The 5401-nt window shown below is 39.4% G+C and overlaps 1 non-coding gene across 1 annotated transcript; it reads left to right on the top strand.

Moving 5' to 3' along the window:
• The first annotated feature begins 3885 nt into the window (after positions 1-3885).
• Positions 3886-3992, top strand: LOC127109422 (small nucleolar RNA R71). Its single transcript, XR_007796715.1, has one exon. It is a non-coding gene; the product is annotated as a small nucleolar RNA R71 (small nucleolar RNA).
• The last annotated feature ends 1409 nt before the right edge of the window (positions 3993-5401 follow it).

Here is a 5401-nt window from a genome sequence, read left to right as displayed (position 1 = left end):
GCATTTCGTCGCGTCTTGAAATGTTACCAGTGCGTTGGCACCGGTCGCAATTTATAATCGCATTATGGACATCTTTCCATAGAGTAGGCCAAAAGAGGCTAGATTGTGAGATCTTAGCACAAGTTTTTAAAGTGCTTGCGTGCCCATCATAAGGAGCGGAATGGTAATGAGAGATGATATCGTCTATTTCATCCTCAGGAACACATCGACGGAAAATACCATCGGTGCCTCTTTTGAAAAACAGAAGTTCATCCCAGTAGTATTATTTTAGATCATGAAAGAGTTTCTTCTTTTGTTGGTATGATAGGTCCGGTGGAAGTGCTCCAACAGCTAGGTAGTTGACAAAATCAGCATACCATTGTAGAGTTATATTCGTATGAATTTCTTCCACGGATTCTTCTATTTCGGTATCATTTAAGGTTAGCTCATGCATGTCGCTTTCCATTTGGGCTATAAGTCGTTCGTAAGGGAAATCATCATTGATTGGAATTTGTTCAGGCTTATTCCCTTCGATTCGTGATAAGTGGTTTGCTACTACGTTCTCAGTACCCTTCTTATCTTTTATTTCTAAGTCAAATTCTTGTAAGAGTAGGATTCATCTTAAGAGTCTTGGTTTGGAATCCTTCTTACTTAGCAAGTATCTAATAGCAGCATGATCAATATAGATGATGATTTTTGCTCCTACTAAGTAAGAACGGAATTTATCTAAAGCGGACACAGCGGCTAGGAGTTCCTTTTCAATGGTGGCATAGTTCATTTGGGAAGGATCTAATGTTCTACTTGCGTAGTAGATCGCATGAAGCTTTTATCCTTTCTTTGTCCTAGCACTACGCCTACGGCATAGTCACTCGCATCACACATGATTTCGAATTGTAATCTCCAGTCAGGTGGTTGCATGATAGGTGCGGTGATTAAAGATGTTTTTAATTGTTCAAACGCTGTTAAACATTTCTCATCAAAGATAAAGTCAGTGTCTTTCATTAATAAACCAGTCATTGGTTTGGTAATTTTCGAGAAATCCTTGATAAAGCGTCGGTAGAAACCGGCGTGTCCTAAGAAGCTTCATATTTCTCGTACGGTTTTCGGAGGTTGAAGATTCTCTATGATTTCGATCTTAGCTTTGTCTACTTCAATTCCTTTATCAGATACTACGTGTCCTAACACGATTCCTTGTTAGACCATGAAATGGCATTTCTTCCAGTTCAAGACGAGATTCACCTTTACGCATCTTTCAAGTACCATTTCAAGGTTCGATAGACATCCTTCGAAGCTCTGCCTACAAACAGAAAAATCATCCTTAAAGACTTCTATAATGTCATCTATAAAGTCAGCGAAGATTGACATCATGCATCTTTGGAATGTTGAGGGAGCGTTGGATAGTCCAAATGGCATTCGTCGATAGCAAATGTACCATAAGGGCATGTGGAGGTTGTTTTCTCTTGGTCGTCAGGATGGATAGGAATTTGAAAGAATCATGAATAACCGTCTAGATAGAAGAAGTGGGAATGCTTAGCCAATCGTTCAAGCATTTGATCAATGAAAGGCAGAGGAAAATGATCCTTTCGAGTGGTTTTGTTTAGTTTCCTATAATCGATGCACATTCTACTTCCGGACACAACTCTTTGTGCTATAGATTCTCCCTTCTCGTTCTTAACAACTATAACACCTCCTTTCTTGGGTACTACATGAACGGGGCTAACCCATTGACTATTGGAGATCGGGTATATGATTCATGCATCTAATAACTTCTTTACTTCATCCTTGACTACAATACTTAAGATTGGGTTGATCCTTCTCTGGTGTTCTCTAGATGTTTTACAATCTTCCTCTAGCATAATGCGATGCATACAGATAGAAGGACTTACTCCTTTTAGGTCAGCGATGATGTAGCCTAACGCAGTTGGATATTTTCTTAAGACATCTAGTAACTTTTCAGTTTCAATTTGTCCTAAGTCTGCGTTGACTATCACTGGTCTTTTGAGTTCAGTGTCTAGGAATTCGTATCTTAGGTTCTTTGGTAGTGTTTTTAATTCTAAGTCTGGTTTCTTCGGGCATGGCATGTGATTAGGTGTAAGTGCTAAGCATTCGCTTAGACTGTCATTTTGGTATGGTTCACGCCAGTTATCATCTTCAAATATTGGAGGGATTTGGGTTTTCATTATATCAGAATATGTGGTTTCTTGCATCTCCATCTCTCTTACGCACTCGTCCATGACATCAAGTAGATAACAGGTATCGTCTATAGCTAGCGCTTGTAAGAATTGTGTCAAGATGAATTCAACTTTTTCTTCTCCAACTTCGAATGTTAGCTTACCTCTTTTCACGTCTATTATGGCTCCGGCGGTAGCTAAGAATGGCCTTTCTAATATAATAGGTGTATTGGCATCTCCTTTGATGTCCATGATTATGAAGTTTGTAGGAATGTAGAACTATCCTACGCGTACTGGGACATTCTCTAGTATACCAACAGGATATTTGATTGAGCGGTCAGCTAGTTGAACAGACATCTTGGTTGGTCTTAGTTCTCCCATGTTGAGCCTTTTACAGATGGATGGGGGCATTACACTAATGCTAGCTCCTAAGTCACATAGAGCTTTGTCTATGACGAACTTTCCAATGACACAGGGTATAGATAAACTACTTGGGTCTTTTAGTTTGGGAGGCATGTTATTTTGGATTATTGTGCTACACTCATCAGTAAGTGTAACTGTTTTGTTATCCTCGATATTTTTCTTATTGGACAGGATCTCTTTAAGAAACTTGGCATATGAGGGCATTTGTGTGATGGCTTCTGTAAAGGGAATTGTAATATTCAGTTGCTTCAGAAGTTCAACAAATTTCCTAAATTGCCCTGTAGTTTTAGAATTTTCGAGTCTTTGAGGATACGGAATGGGTGGTTTATAAGGTGGTGGAGGCACATAAGGTTTTTCTTTCTCTTCGGCCTTTTGGGTATTATCTTCCTTCTCCTTTGGTTCACTTACCTTCGTTGTTATTTTGTCAGGTTTTTGGTACATGGCAGGATTTTGGAGTCTTGGATCTACGAGTTCGTCTAGTTCTTTACCACTTCTCAATATAACGGCATTTGCATGTCCTTTTGGATTAGGTTATGGATGTCCAGGAAATGTGCCAACGGGAGCAGCAGTAGATGCTTGTTGTTGAGCCACTTGTGAAATATGTTTTTCAAGCATTTTGTTATGGGTGGCTAAAGCGTCTACTTTGCTCGCTAATTGTTTAAGTTGCTCACTAGTATGTATGCTTTGGTTCAAGAAGTCTTTGTTTATTTGAGCTTGGGTAGCTATGAAACTTTTCATCATTAGTTCAAGGTTGGACTTCCTAGGCATGTTATGAGCATTAGTAGCTAGCTTTTGATATCCAGGTGGAACAGCGGGTATTTGGCCAGGTGCATACAAGGCGTTGTTGTTCTTGTACGAAAAGTTGGGATGGTTTTTCCAACCTGGGTTGTAGGTATTCGAATAAGGATTTCCTTGTGCATAATTTACTTGATCAGTGGGGACTCCTGCTAATATCTGAGATTCTGGTGCAGTGTGTCCAGGAATTCCACATAACTCGCAGTTTAGAGTTACGGCAGCCACGGTGGCTGCGGGTGATATGGTCAAGTTATCTAAATTTTGAACAAGGGCATCTACCTTTGCATGGACGTGGTCAAGGCTAATGATTTCGTATATTCCACCTTTCGTTTGGGAATTTTCTACTGGAGTTCTTTCACCTCCCCAATAGAAATGGTTTTGGGCCATGTTTTCGATGAGTTGATAGGCTTTGTTGTATGGCTTGTCCATAAGTGCACCGCCCGCGGCAGCGTCTACTGTCAATCTTGTGTTATACTGAAGCCCATTGTAAAATGTATGAATGATCACCCAGTCTTTGAGACCGTGGTGTGGGCATATCCTCATCATGTCTCTGTATCTCTCCCACACATCGTAGAGAGGTTCTGCATCTTTTTGTTGAAATCTGTTAATTTGAGCTCTCAGCATAGCAGCTTTGCTTGGCGGAAAATATCGGGCTAAGAAAACGTTCTTCAGTTCTTCCCATGTAGTAACTGAGTTGGATGACAAGGATTGCAACCAAGCCCAAGCTCTGTCTCTTAAAGAGAAAGGAAAAATGTGTAGTCTTATCGCATCATGAGATACACCATTCGCCTTCACAGTGTCTGCATACTGCACACACTTGGTCAAATGTTCATTAGGGTCGTCCGTAGGATTTCCAGCAAATTGATGTTGTTGGACAGCTGATAATAATGAGGGTTTCAACTCGAAATCGTTTCGATTGATAGCAGGGGCAGCAATGTTGTTGTGAGGTTCTTATTGGGATGGGGTAGTGTAGAACTTAAGAGGACGATTTTGTGGTCCCACTGCAGCCATGGTTGGTTTTTTCAACTGGTTCAGTAGTAGGAAAGAAGATATCGGGAATATTGTACCTTTGTTGGTACTCCAGTATTCGGCGTCTTAAATATAAGAAACACTCTAATTCTGTGATTGGTGATGCTAAGTTTTCGCCTTGTGAGCGAGTGCTTGGCATACAACCGAGAAATAAGGGAAAGGAAATTAGTTTTTACCTTAGTCTATACTGCGCAACGAAAGAATCGCACTATTTGACTAAATCAGGTCCCCGGCAACGGCGCCAAAAACTTGATATGTCTCGTGACTGTATATAAAATATAGTTTATCGGGTACTTGACTGCAAGTGCACAGTCTAGTCGTTTTAGTTTTAAAAGATATCGAACCCACAGAGACCGATGGTCAAACTAATGTTATCAATGTTACTAAGTTTAGCTAAGGAGATGATTTTTAGAGGTTTGGTTGAACAAAAATTAAATCTAAAGGAAATTAAGTTTTTAAGAGAATATTAATAGAGGGATATCAGTATGCAACACATTAATCGTCAGGGTTTCGATAAATCACCGGTGTTTATTTTAATTACCGAATATCTTTTAGTAGAAAATACTCATTTAAAGGGCTTTATCTCACACTCTCGTGATTGTTGACTCGGACTATACTTTTAAGTCAGAATGTACGCTCTCGCTGTCCCATTTGAAGTTAAAAATACTTTTTGAAAATAAATAAGTTCTAATTGCTTTTAAAGTGCTCTCGTTGTTTTTAAAATCAATGCCTAGTTTTTACTATCCAGTTCGACCCTCACGCGCTCGCGATTGTCGGTTCTAACCTTAGTTAATTTCCCACTCTCGTGGCAAAATCGTATTAAATAGCTTCTCACTCTCGTGACAAATTTAATTAAATTTAAATTAAAAACCACAGCCAAAAAATATTATTTGAGAAAAGAAGTTTACACCGATTATTATTAAATCCCGTTTAATTAAATTGTTCACATACCGATACCGGTAGTTTAGCCGGACATATTAATTAATGCAAACACAGACGAACAT

Source organism: Lathyrus oleraceus, chromosome 7 (genome assembly GCF_024323335.1).
Source record: "Lathyrus oleraceus cultivar Zhongwan6 chromosome 7, CAAS_Psat_ZW6_1.0, whole genome shotgun sequence".
Classification (NCBI taxonomy): Eukaryota; Viridiplantae; Streptophyta; class Magnoliopsida; order Fabales; family Fabaceae; genus Lathyrus; species Lathyrus oleraceus.
This window is presented reverse-complemented; position numbering and strand designations above follow the sequence as displayed.